Raw genomic sequence first — 15,351 nt, forward strand, 5'->3', positions numbered from 1 at the left:
TCGGCGTATGTGGAGGTCGAAACCAGAGCCCGTACCCAGTTCTTGAGATCGGGAATCGCTCCGGGCATCCAGAGAACCGCTACATCACAAAAGGAGGAGTGTCGATAAGAGAACAAATGGAAGAACAAAATAGAAACAACAACAAGATCGCACTTACGTTTCATATTCCACTCCTCGGGAAAGGCCATCTTTTCAGTCCGGATCAGGTCCGAAGTCCTTATTCGAACGAATCTGCCCATCCAACCCCGGTCCCTGTCCTTGTTAATACTCGAGAACAGAGCCTTGGTAGCCCGACGCTGGAGTTTTATTAACCCTCCTCGAAAAAGTTAGGGACGGTACAGTCGGATAAGATGATCGAGGGTGAACGACATCCCCTCAATTTTGCTCACAAAATATCGGATCATGATAACGATCCGCCACAAAGAAGGATGGTCATGGCCTAAGGTTACCTGATATTGTCGACATAAGTCAATAATAACGGAATCAAGGGGACACAAAGTGAAAGGGTAAGTATATACGTTCAAAAATCCTTTCACGTAAGAAGTGATATCTTCGTCAGGGGTAGGTATTATTACTTCTTTTTCACCCCAATTGTAATCCTTCTTTAAAAGATCGAGGTGCTTCTCGGTTATCGAACACATGTACTTCGATACCGGCTCACACCGATCAGAGACCGATGAACCTTTATCAACCTTAAAATCTGAAGTAAGGACGCACGCCTCGGGAACACACTCCTCAGGCCGTGATTCTGCCGGCGCCTCATCGGCGACACACTGTGAAGATGAAGCCTTCTCTTTCTGAGGAATGGTTTGCGATGTTTTCGCCATTTTTGAATTCAAAAGTAAGGAATAGAAGAAAGTGATAGAGATTTGGTAGAATTGAAGAGGGGTTTTTTCGGAAAGAAATCACGGCTTTACTGGTAAGTTGGAGAGTACGAAGAAGAACTTGGGAAATTTTGGAAGATAGAAGATGTAAAAATGGTAAAAGATAAAAGTAAGGGTTATTTATAGGTTCAAACGATGGCGGTTCAGTATCAACAGTGGCCGACCACCGCGTGACATGCATTAAATGCCTTGAAAGACTAAACCGACGGGGCAGCTACCGGATGCGTTGGAAACGACAAGATATAATCCGATCAAGCCGTTGGAAATCATATCGTTTCTCGCAATATTCTTTCTGAGAAACGAGGGGATTATCTGGATACGGTCAAAATAGATTTCAACCTTGGCATGTCCGGTATGATTCGAAGGGTGATGTATCGAAGTAAGATCCCGAAGGGGGGACGAACTAACCTCGAACCCGGGGAGGTCGGTCCGTGTCGAGATCGATATCATAATCAAACTCGAACAAGAATCGAACCATGACGCAGGTAAACCTATCGTACTGATAATCCAAAGACCAACCAACATTGACCTGGAGTCAATTCGAGGGCTTAACCAGGGTCGGGCTCGAACCAAGATCACAAGTTCGAGTCGAAATCAAGCTCGAACCAAAATCGAGGATTCTAAGCGAGATCGAGCTCGCAGACAAAAGCCGTTGCAATCGCACTAGAGGGAATCTTGGCAGAAATTATGAAAAAGCTAGCTTATCATGGGTCTCCCACTGAATGTTTGTTTTATTATGCTTGGAGCCGAATCCCTCCACTATAAAAGGGCTTGGTTATCATTTCTGGATGATAGGTTTTTTCTAAGATTTACATTGTAATGAAAGTATCATATTCCACTACAATAAAGAATGGCTATTCCAGTTTCTTGGATTGATTCTATTTGTTGAATCCTAAGGTTCACTGTTCTTGATTGCCTTGTCTAGATTACATTCTCTCCAGTCTACATTCACCTTTTATCTATCATTGCATTTTGTATTAAGTTGCACCATATATCTTCGGAACTGCGTACAAATTCAACTCTATCCATTTTTCGGGTAAAAAATATGTTAAGTGTAGAGTGATAATGGCGACCTAGTTACTAGGAACGATATGAGCAAGGGTTTGCAGGAAAAGAAAAGAAAGAACACACACTACATTGTGGATTTGATTTGTTAGCTCATTTGTAAATGGATGTTGCTTGAACTTCAGAAATGTCGTATGGTGTGTGTCAACTGTCAAGTCCTTTAAAAATAATATTTTCGGAGAATATGATAGAACTGTTATGATATTTTTAGAGAGTAAAAGAAATGTAGGTAAATGTACAAATACAATGTTCAACTCTTGTCGATGTCCTTTATTTTCCTTTCTCGTTTTCTACTCTAGCTAGGCTTCCAAAGATTTTAAGAAAATGTTTAGCATATTTAATTTAATTTAAAAGAAAATACCTATCTTTTTTTTCCGGACATAGACACTCATCTTAATTACACTTTGACCGTTTGACGAGTAAAACTGATTACTTAGTGAAATACACCACACAAAAAATCATATCAGTTCACAAAAACCATTTGACAGCATGAAGAGTCAATTATTCTTTTTCTTCAGAAAATAGCCTTAAATATAAATATAGTACTGTATAGTAATCTTTATGTAATATTTTAATATTTTTTATTTTTTAAAGATAATAAGAATTTGTGTCCGAATTCACTTCAAAATTTAAATGTATTGACCATCCTACTCTGGCTGTCGCAGTTTCTTTATAGAGATGGAGAGAGTAATTCTTTTAAAGGGGTGGAGGAGGTCATTATTATTTTCACAAATTTCTTGAAATCCAAAACAGATTTAAAGTGACGGGATACATGAAGAGAAAATCCCAAAATGTTACATTTAATAAATAACGACAACTAATTGAACGAACTCTAACAAAAATCTGTGCAAATATTACCTTTCCATGTCAAGTTTGTGCTACTTTACATAATAAAAAAAAACTAACTTTTTTTAAGCATGTGTTTAGAGAAGCTAATGAAGTTGTCGAGCTTATGCGAAGAATGGGAGTAGCCTAAATACTTTTGGTAGCCTAACTAGAGGTTTTGACCAATATTGTCCCTTATCTTTGAGGGTAGGTCTATTTTGGTCCTTCAAATATAACCCTGAGTATATTTAGTCCCTCAAATATAACCCCGAGCATATTTAGTCATTTAAGTATGCTAAAGTGGAGCACTTTTAGTCTCACTGACATAATATATTCAAAAACTAATGGTGTTACCCAACTCTGATTCATAAAGCAAATCTTCTGCTCTAAAGCAAAATATTTTCTCTCATTTTATTGGATAACGCAAATTATCACTTTAATTCCTCATTTTTAGATAATGCCTTCTAAAATTTTGATCTTGAATATATCCCATTCTGTGCCAGTTTTCAATGAGAAAATGACACTGTATAACCGCTGTTAAAATAATAGCCGAAAAAATATATAAAATTTGTAAATTGTTTTGTGTATATATATACATTTAAAAATTTCGGTTGATTTTTCCAAAAAGAAAAGATAAAATTTGAAAAAAATAGAGCTGTCAGGATCACTTCTAGGCATATTATTGAAGCAAACGAATAACCAGGTTGTATTATCATTTTTAGCCCGTGCCAAAAACTATTTACATCTGGTAGCGGAATAAGTATATAAAGTTGGTATATTTTTTGTATATTAACATACAAAAAAATATTAAAGAAATATATATATATATATATATATATATATATATATATATATATATATATATATATATATATATATATATATATATATATATATATATATATATATACAAATTTTATACATTTTTTTATATATATATATATATATATATATATATACAAATTTTATACATTTTTTTAGCTATTATTTTAACAGCGGTTATACAGTGTCATTTTCTCATTGAAAACTGGCACAGAATGGGATATATTCAAGATCAAAATTTTAAAAGACATTATCGAAAAATGAGGTGGGTTGCTCTGATGGTAAGCACCCTCCACTTCCAACCAAGAGGTTGTGAGTTCCAGTCACCCCAAGAGCAAGGTGGGGAGTTCTTGGAGGGAAGGATGCCGATAGTCATTTGGAAACAGCCTCTCTACCCCAGGGTAGGGGTAAGGTCTGCGTACACACTACCCTCCCCGACCCCACTAGTGAGATTATACTGGGTTGTTGTTGTTGTTGTTGTTGTTATTATTATCTAAAAATGAGGAATTAAAGTGATAATTTGCGTTATCCAATAAAATGAGAGGAAACATTTTGCTTTAGAGCAGAAGATTTGCTTTATGAATCAGAGTTGGGTAACACCGTTAGTTTTTGAATATATTATGTTAGTGAGACTAAAGGTGCTCCACTTTAGCATACTTAAGAGACTAAATATGCTCAGGGTTATATTTGAGGGACCAAAATAGACCTACCCTCAAAGATAAGGGACAATAGTGGTCAAAACCTCTGTTAGTGAGACTAAAGATGTTCCACTTTAGCATACTTAAGGGACTAAATATGCTCAGGGTTATATTTGAGGGACCAAAATAGACCTACCCTCAAAGATAAGGGACAATATTGGTCAAAACCTCGCCTGATGACATATGCTGTTTCACCTTCTTTTGTTATTTCTGCTTAAATTTGGAAAAAGACCACATAACAACTAAGTCTTGGCTTGTAATGACGCTTAGTACTTTTTAATAAATATCCGTATTACCAAAGAAAAAAAGAAAAACAATTAATTCAAATAGCCGTCCACCTAACCGTTAAAATTAAAAATAGCCGATAAAGGTATAATATATGCATAATTTATGTATTATATATGTATAATTGTGTATAATTCATTATAAACTATATATATGACTAGAAAAAGTAAACAATAAGTATGATTAGCTATTTGTGTAAAGATCCCAGAAAAGTTGTGAATGCATGCAACAGTCAAAAATGAGTATGGGATGGGTTTTAGATTAATTTAAATGTATTATATTCGGCTCGAAATATGTATACATAAGTAAAAAAAAAAATTAAACTGTTACATATAAAATAAGATCATGTATACTCACTCTCAAACTATCAATTTAGATCCTGATGAATTCGTTTGACGATAGTGTTAGAAGAGGCAGACTATATCCAACATCGAGGGGTTATCAGATTTTGTGAATTTCGATAGAAATCTTGTATATGTGTATATCTTAAAAATGGTTAATTTAAGTAACTTGACACCCGAACTGTATTAAAAGTCATTAGGGATCATTGGTTGAGTAGAATATTGGTGTCTCTGTTACGTTAAAATTCTGTGTCCGCCCTGAATGTTAACACAAGGATCACATTAGCAAATGGTCCATACTAATGACTAAAGAGGTTAAGACAAAAAGACACACAATAATGCAAAGGTACAGTGCCAAAGATAATTGAAAGACTTGTAGCTCAGCTATAAGATGTGGCTAAAGTTTCGTTACGCAAGAGCTCGTGTGCTATGCCCCAACGTATACTGTTTATTTTTGCAAAACTTTGTCCATTCAATGAGCAAAGAAAATAGAGAAAATGAATAAAAGATCTGATTGAAAAATCAATAGGTAAAAACAATTCACTAACTAACTCATGGCACCAAAAAATTTTAAAAAAATAATAATAAATAGAAAAGACGGAAGGTGGTTTTGGGACCAAAGTATTTAATCGTAGTAAAGCCGTCTTAGCTAACAACTATTATTAAAAGCTTAATTAGTTGGTCTAAGCTTTAAGACACATTATCACAAACCATAATTAACTCTCAAAACATATGTAACTACCCTACGGTACAATGTTTACAACCCAAACACTAACCCTTATTCCAACTTGCTTAACTTTAAAAGTACCCATTTTGCACAGTTCTCTCGTATCCCAAAACATAATGCACGACTAACCATATAGTACTAGTTTTAGTAGGGGATAATCTAGATTAAGAAACTCCCCACCTCTCTATGGCAAAATTTACCAGTAACCAAAGTGTCTAGGTTATGCTTAACTTTAAACCTTGATTTGATAGATTTAAATCAACTAATAACCTGCTAAAAAAAGTTGAAATACATTGATAGTAAAAAATTAATTAGATCAGTGAATATAAGTTAAATATAGTGTCACCTTCCCTAAAAAAATAAGTAAATAAAAGAAAAAGTGTCACCTTCCCTATCTATTGTCGGAGCTGAGTGATTGTGCGGTAAAAACATTGTGCAGTCCGGTGCACAAAACATTCTGCGTTTATTCAGGATCCGAGGAAGGGCTACACTCCAAGGAGTGTAATGTAGGCAGCTGACCTTGATGCACGCATTAATGGCTGATTTCACGGCTCAAACCCATAATTTATAAATCACACAAAGACAATTTGACCGTTACACAACTTGAATGATTGTGCGGCCATATATATAATAAAAGAAGGGCTCTATATGGGACTAAAAAAAATTGTAATTGGTTAACCAATAATTAATTCAAGTTTTTATAGAACATAATGTTATGTGACTTGTTACTTTCAAACCAAAAGCAAGATATCCATGTGATTACATATGGACCATGTCCAAAATATACACTAGTCTATCACTCTATGTATACAAGTCGGCAATACACACATACGCACGTACTACACGAGCATATATATATAGAGAGATGTACATATTATATAGGATGAGAAACAAAGAAGAAGACTAATATTCTAAGTCATGATTAAGACCTGACTAGAGGAGAGCCAAAAGACCACGCACGCCCATGGTTTCAAGATATTATTATGCCATGAAACTATGCATGTCCACCTTCTTTGTGAGTATTAGTAGTACTGCAGTTAAGGAGCACCCAGAATGAGACACTCGAACCATATCCATATATTTCTCTGACCCTACAATCAAAAGCGGACCCGGAATTTTAACGCGACGAGGGCACCAGTATTCTGCTCAACTGGTGACCCATAAAGGCTTTAAGTGTTTCGGGTGCCAAGTGATTTAAATTAATCATTTTCATGATACACACACACATATATATATTAAATTAACCATTTTCATGATACACACACACACATATATATATATATATATATATATATAAGATTTATGCCGAAATTTATGGAGCTCAGTGACCGCTCAAGGTTACACATAAGTCCGCCTCTGCCTACAATAACCACCGATGAAATCAGAAATTCTAAAAAAAGAAATCCAAAAAAGAAAGAGTAAGAATGTCACACCAATTTTTAACCTAAAGTAAATTTTTTTATATACCATTTTCATAGTATTAATTTTACTATATGGAAGATTCAGCGGGGGTAGAGTTCAATTTTGAGTTCATCGGAATCCAATAGCTTTGGTTGGACCATGTAAATGTGTTAAAAATTTCATAAAATAAATACGAATTAAATAATTAATTTCTAACCAAGAAAAATAAATGAGTTGTGGTAGAAGTACGAAATCAAACTCATACAATACTAAATTCAATTGTAACTCCTATATACAAGTAGCTTTGCCCCTGCCTACAACCCGTACCATCATCCAATGAAAAATGTAGTTACTTAAAGTTAGAAAACCAAAAAGATGAATGGGACATGCTCTTCCTCAACCTCTTTACAACTCAAGGCCTACTTCCCATTATACTGTGTTGTAAGTAATTATATTTCTGAGTTAATGCAAAAAAAAAAAAAAAATATGGTCCATATCAAAATGTTGGTGGGTTTTGTCCTTCAAATGCTTGATACATCCCACGACTAAGTTGTCTACACACTCTTTTGCCATACAGACAGTTAACCAACTCCACATGTACCTTATAAAACAATTCTAGTGTTAGATGCCCACAAAGTTTTAAGACACAACATGATGGTTTTATTGCTACCCTATACTAACTTTTAATTGCTTACCACCACAAAAATAACAGGAAAATGAAACCTAATTTAATGTTGTTTAATTAGTTGCATACATCTTGACAGTTCATCAGATATTGTTATTCATGATATTGATCCGATTCAAGATCATCGAGAGGTTATATTCATTCATTGAATTTATCAGCTAAAGATTTATCATTACTATAGGATTAAATCCCGAGTTATTGTGAAGTAAAAAATCGATGAGATTATGGAAGTAAATATTCTTGCATTTATTGCTACTTCATTATATATTCTAGTTCATGTCACTTTTCTACTTATCACTTACATAAAAAATTATCATTCAAAATGATTAATTATTAACTAATTTAAATGAACTTGACTTCTGCTTTCTTAGCCAAAATTGACGAAATAAAATGAAAAAAAATTTCTTTTTCATGTCTTAAATGAAATGAGTGAACTAGAATCGGCATAATTCTAATAGATGCATAGCATGGTAGAAAGAAATAAATTCATTGTGTTTCCATTTGTTTTTAAATTAAGTGCAATCCCTCATAAAAAAAAATACTTGTATGAAGAACAAAAACCTCAATTAGGGTTTCTGATCCAAACTATAGGATTTTGTCCGACAAGGCCGATAAATTGTAGCCTAAAATTGTAGTGATATCAACATAGGTGAATTCAAGATCTAGAATTAATTGGTTGGTTTCAGAAAGATATTAATCTTATTTATATGTATGCATTTAAACATTGATCATATATGTATGTATAGTTCGAGCAAAACAATAATGCATCTAGTCACGAACTAGAACCCACTTTAGTTCGCCTCTAGGCATCTATGAGAGAAAACTTCAGCGTACAATCAATAAAAGGAGGGTCAAGCATACATGCATGTTCCCTTCATCAACTTGCATTTCTAAAGTTTTGCACGCTTTATAATAATAACAACAACCCAGTAAAATCTCACTAATAGGTCTGAGGAGGGTAGTGTGTACGCAGGCCTTACCCCTATCCCGAAGGAGTAGAGAGGTTGTTTCCGAAAGACCGTCGGCTAAAAAAAAAAAAAAGACAAAAGGACAAAAAGAAGACAATATTAGTATCACAACAACAATCATATGATAAATAAAAATACCATGAAATCTAGAAGAAGGATGCAAAGCAAAGGGAGACAATATTAGTAAATATTAGTATCACCACAACAATCATAAGAACAATAGGAACACCATGAAATCTAGAAGAAAGATGCAAAGAAAAAGCGATAGCTAGTAAATAGGACATGCACTGAAAAGCGAAATAGTAAGCCACAATATTGCCACTAGCTATCTTAGACAAAAACCTTACATGGTTAGTCCCACAATGGTACGAAATAAGGCACGACTCAAGTACATCCTAACCTACAACCCTAATACTCGACTTTCACATCTTCTTATCTAGTGTCATGTCCTCGAAAATCTGGAGTCTCGCCATATCTTGCCTGATCACCTCTCCCCAATAGTTCTTAGGTCGCCCTCTACCTCTTCTCGTGCCCTTCATAACCAGCTACTCACACCTCCGTACCGAAGCATCTAGGCTTCTCCTCTGAACATATCTGAACCATCTAAGCCTCGCTTCCCGCATCTTGTCATCAATGGGAGCCACATGCACCTTCTCCCGAATTTCATCATTCCTAATCTTATCTATCCTAGTGTGCCCGCACATCCACCGTAACATCCTCATTTCTGCTACTTTCATCTTCTGGATATGTGAATTCTTAACGGGCCAACACTCAGCCCCATACATCATGGACGGTCTAACCACCGCTTTATAAAACTTACCTTTGAGTATTGGTGGCACTCTCTTGTCACACAGGACTCCAGATGCTAACTTCCACTTCATCCATCCTACCCCAATACGGTGTGTGACATCCTTGTCGATCTCCCCTCCCCCTTGGATAACCGAACCAAGGTACTTGAAGCTGCCTCTTCTCGGGATGACCTGCGAATCAAGCCTCACATCCACGCCCACTTTCCCTGGCTCAGCACTGAACTTACACTCCAGGTATTCCGTCTTCGTCCTGCTCAGCTTGAAACCCTTAGACTCAAGAGTATGTCTCCAAACCTCCAGGCTCTCGTTAACACTGGCTCGTGATTCATCAATCAGAACTATGTCATCGGCGAATAGCATGCACCATGGCACATCCCCTTAAATATGGTGTGTTAACGCGTCCATCACTAGGTTGAATAAGAACGGAGTGAGTGCAAAACCTTGGTGTAACCCCATTACAACCGGAAAATGCTCAGAGTCGCCTCCTACTGTCCTAACCCGAGTCTTAGCCCTATTATACATGTCCTTAATCGCCATAATGTACGGAACCGACACACCTTTTGCCTCCAGGCATCTCCAGAAAATTTCTCTATGAACTTGTCATACGCTTTCTCTAGGTCAATAAACACCATGTGCAAATCCTTCTTCCTCTCTCTGTATAGTTCCACCAACCTTCTAACAAGGTGTGTAGCTTCTGTAGTCGAACGATCCGGCATTGAACCCGAACTGGTTGTCGGATACAGACACTGCCATCCTCACCCTCACTTCAACTACCCTCTTCCACACTTTCATGGTATGACTCAGTAATTTGATACCCCTATAATTGTTACAACTCTGGATATCACCTTTGTTCTTATACAATGGAACCACCGTACTCCACCTCCACTCATCCGGCATCCTCTTCCCCTTAAAAATAATATTAAATAACCTAGTCAACCACTCCAAACCTGCTCTCCCCACACACTTCCAAAATTCCACCGGAATCTCGTCTGGCCAAGTCGCTCTGTCCCTACTCATCTTACGCATAACTCCCACGACCTCCTCAACCTCGATACGCCTGCAGTACCCAAAGTCACGGTGACTCTCAGAATGCTCCAATTCGCCTAGCACAATATCCCGATCCCCTTCTTCATTCAAAAGTTTATGAAAGTAAGTCTGCCATCTCCTCTTAATCTGGGCATATTCCATCAATACTCTACCATCTTTGTCCTTGATGAATCTCACTTGTTCCAAATCACGATCCTTCCTCTCTCTCAACTTGGCCAACCGGAATAACTTCTTCTCCCCACCTTTTTTCCCCAATTCCTCGTACATACGACTATAAGCCGCAGTCTTAGCCTCTGTGACCGCCAGCTTAGCATCCTTCCTAGCTGCCTTATACCTCTCCATGCACACTCGCCTCTCCTCCTCACCTATGCTCCCAACTAACTTCAGGTACGCCGCCTTCTTTGCTTTCACTTTACCTTGGACGCCCGTCGAGACCCCTAGCACCTCTCTCGCAGCCTCCCTAATACAGTCTGCTGTCGCTGACCACATAGTGCTCGCGTCACTACTGCTCCTCCAAGCTCCCATAGCCGACAACCGCCCCTCCAATGCTTGGGCTTTATCCTTAGTTAAGGCTCCCCACCTGATTCTCGGTCTTCCTCGAGTAGACCTTTTCCTCCTCTTTAACATAATACCAACGTCCACCACCAAGAGCCTATGCTGCATCGCGAGTATCTCACCCGGAATCACCTTGCAATCCTTGCACAACCCTCTGTCACACCTCCTGAGGAGGAGATAGTCAATCTGGGTCTTCACCACCGTATTTTGGAAAGTAACCAAATGCCCCTCTCTCTTCCGAAAGCTAGAGTTTGCAATCACCAACCCAAAAGCCTTAGCGAAGTCCAACAACGATGAACCTCCTCCGTTCCTCTCCCCAAAACCGAAGCCTCCATGCACCTCGCCATAACCACATGCGGTCGACCCAATATTCCCATTGAAATCCCCTCCTATGAATAGCTTCTCAGCAGGCGGAACCTAGCGCACAATCTCATCTAACCCTTCCCATAAGCATCGTTTAACCTCCTCATCTAGGCCCACATGCGGCGCATAGGCGCTAATGATGTTTAGGGTGCACTCTCCAACCACCAACTTAATAGTCATAAATCTATCATTCACTCGTCTAATCTCAACCACAGACTCTCTAAGTTCCCTATCCACTAAGATGCCCACTCCATTCTTACCTTTCTGGACTCCTGAGTACCAAAGTTTATACCCCGTCCACGTCCCTCGACCTTGACCCTACCCACCTGGTCTCCTGGACATACGCTATATTGACCCTCCTCTTCTGGAAGATCTTCACCAACTCTATAGATTTATCCGTCAATGTACCTACGTTCCATGACCCAATTCTCAACCTACAGATACCATTGTTCCCTTTACCTCCATTGCCTCCCGCCCTACCCCCTAAACCCTGCCCTACCTCCCGCCCTACCCCTCGTTCCCCCCAAGGACATGACCTCACTCGACCATCCTAGACCACAGCCACTATACCTACGGCAGAGAAAGGGGGATCACTATCACACAAGGCAACAGACCAAACCAGAAGAATACAAGTTACAACAACAGGCACACTAATACGGTAAATAAAGTAGTACGGTAAATAAAGAATACAAGTTTTACACGCTTTGCATGTTGAAGTTTGTATGATGATTATACGAGTTTGAGCTTAAGTAAAGACGTGAGAATTCATATACTCGATCCTAACTTATTTGCGACTGAGGCATAGTTATCGTGATTGTTGCATGTTGATTGTAGAGTTTGAGCTATACATTTTGCTTAAGCATCGCAATATAAATGGCAACATCAAAGCATTAAACTATGGAGTTTAAGTTTGTAACATGACAAAATAAGTGCAGATTTACCATATGAAACTTACTTCTTATATCTCTAGAATAGAACAATTTATTTGTCACTCATCATTTAATTAAACTAGCTAAAAAAAAAAAAGGCAACCCGATGCACTAAGCTCCCGTTATGCATGGGGTCCGGGAAAGAGCCGGACCACAAGGGTTTATTGTACGGAGTCTTACGCTGTATTTATGCAAAAGGTTATTTTCCCGGCTCGAACCCGTGACTTCCTGGTCACATGGCAGTAACTTTACCAGTTACGCCAATTAAACTAGAAAGTCTTTACTTTTAAATATTATGCAGTAGCTACCTAAAACAGTGTCTTTAATTGTATAGGTAATTAATTGAGCTCGCCCATAACTCCCAACTCCATGATTGAAAAACATACCTTTCTAAATGGGAATCACAGAAGGGATGTTTGGCGTTCAGAATTTTGTGGAGTGGTTTTCTTATAGCAAAGCTTTTCTATTGAATGAACCTACTTAATTAATTTTGAAAGCCTTTATCTAGTTGGCTTTTGCTGGCAAAGCCAAACATTTATCACAACATTAAGTGACGGGCTAACAAGTTTCCTTAGTTTTTAATTACCCACACAAAAGAAGAAGTTTTCTTAGTTTTTAATTACCCACAAAAAAAGAAGTTTCCTTAGTTTTATTGAGGAGTTCTATTCCAAAGCTAGCTACTTCCATAGGATGTTTTTGGACATATTGTAATAGGATGAATGGAATTCGCGATTAAAATATAGGTATTATGTAAATATTATTTTAAAATACAAATAATTTTATCGAATGGGAAAAGGGTCTCATTTTTTATCTCGGTGCATGATATCTTAATGTGCGTCTTCCATGGGGAAGAGAATTCAAAATCCTTCGATGAAGGCTGTCACACTTCCTTTTTTCCGAGGGGGAAGGGATAAGGGAGTTTTTTCAATTTAAGTGATATTAATTGAAATGGGATTATTTATTGATTTCAGAGTCGTCACTTGGAATAATTTATGGTGTCCCAAGTCATCGATTTATTTTAAATCCCAAATCGAGGAAATTGACTCTATTTTTACGGTCCGCGAACACAGAAGACCGAATAAGGAATTCTGTTAACCCGGGAGAGGGTGTGAGGCACTCCCGAATTCCGTGGTTTTAGCACAGTCGCTCAACTATTAATAATTGGCCTAATTATCTGATTTAATACATATTTTAAAACCTATTGCATTTTTATCTTCTAAACCACTTTTAATATGTATGGAATTTGTTTGAACAAGTCACGATGTCACGCACTCGCTATTTTGGTACACGTTGCAAACCGTGCCACATGAAATGCACCCGCGATTTACGACATATTTATTTTTATTATTATTGTTTGAAGTTGAGGTCGAGTCACGTGAAACGCACACTCGAATTGGGGATTACGTATCATGACTAGACCACGGGAACCATATCCATAGTCATGATGATTTATTCATCGCGCCTAAAGCAAACTACGATGTTCGAGTTATTTATCATATATTAATTTGAGATTATTGTAAGGTCATGGATTATGAAAGTTGTAGAAAAGAAGCAAATTAGTTGATGGAATAAACATGCTAGCATGTTCCTTCTCGTTATTAACCGAACCCAAAATCCAACTTCAATTTTTCTTTAAAAAAATCAACCTACGGCTTAAAAATGCTCTTATTAAGAGTCGAATTAATAAAAGCAAGGTAAAGAAAAAATAACAGAAATTAACCAAAGCTCGAATCATTTAATTTTGAGTTCTCTGCCAAGAAAAATTTGTCTCAAGAAATCAAAACCTCTCTTTTGCTTTTAAATCCAAACATTGTCATGGCTTAACCAAACAGATCGTAATCAATGAAAATTCAAACATTTGCAGCCATATTTTCATAAACTAATTAATTCATGTATGCTCCCAAATAACGCATCAACGGAAACTTTAACATAAATAAACCAAATTAAAAAAGTTTTAGACAAACAACAGAATAATCACACGGCATTCATAATCATCAGAGATTAATAGAGAGGAAACTTATCAGAGAAAGAAATTGACCTCAAAGAGTGACAGCTTTTCGATTACAGTAACCGTATATGAGTGGAAGCCCGGACTGGAAAACCCCAAAGGAAACAGAAACTCGAACTTAAGACCGAAATCGCACTGGTGATCCCAAACGGAAAACCTGCCGGTGACCTCGACTTCGAGCACAGAGCTTCAATGTAAGATTTCGGAGATAAAAATGGTGGCCTCCATTACTCGTCCGTTTCCCCTCTACTGTATCTGCGTGTGTGTGTGGCTGAGTGTTGTTGGGTTGAGAGAATGAGAGGGTGGTGGCAGAAGCTTTTGGAATTTTTTCCTCTTTTTGAGGAAGATAGAGATACAGAAGGGAATTGGATTTTTGGGAGTGGGCAGCCGTTCGAATAACGAAGACCTCCCATAGGTTTTGTGAAAATATGGGTTTTATATGGTTTGGGGAAAGAACCTTGGCCATTGGATGAAAGTAGATCGATGGCTATAATTAAGGAGGGGTTTTATGGGTGAGAAAAGGTTTGGGCTAAAAGAGATTGGGAAGAATGGGACTTTGTCTTGGTGGGCCACTAAAATTCGAAATGAGCTCCCAATTGGCCCAAACTTAATTCTTTCTTATTGAATAAAATAAGATTTTTGTGATCTATATATTAAAATAAAAATATTTTTGGTATTTTTTTAAGTGTTATAAATATTATAAAATACTAATAAGCTAGTGTGTGTGTGTGTGTGTGTGTGTATATATATATATATATATATATATATATATATATATATATATATATATATATATATATATATATATATATATATATATATATAAAATTATTTTTGTGTTTTTAAAACTTATGTTTTAAAATTAAAACTAAAAGCTGACTGAAATCCTATTAAAATAGAAATAAATAAATATTTTTAAAATACTACTTTTAAAAGTTG

The 15,351-nt window shown here is 37.0% G+C and overlaps 1 long non-coding RNA gene across 1 annotated transcript; it reads right to left on the minus strand.

The window, feature by feature from the left end:
* Positions 1–8,449: 8,449 nt before the first annotated feature.
* On the minus strand, positions 8,450–15,059 carry LOC117279130 (uncharacterized). The gene is made up of 2 exons (XR_004509536.2): positions 14,443–15,059; positions 8,450–8,758 (listed from the first exon to the last, which is right to left on the minus strand). It is a non-coding gene; the product is annotated as an uncharacterized lncRNA (long non-coding RNA).
* Positions 15,060–15,351: the final 292 nt, after the last annotated feature.

This window comes from Nicotiana tomentosiformis, chromosome 7, assembly GCF_000390325.3.
Source record: "Nicotiana tomentosiformis chromosome 7, ASM39032v3, whole genome shotgun sequence".
Classification (NCBI taxonomy): Eukaryota; Viridiplantae; Streptophyta; class Magnoliopsida; order Solanales; family Solanaceae; genus Nicotiana; species Nicotiana tomentosiformis.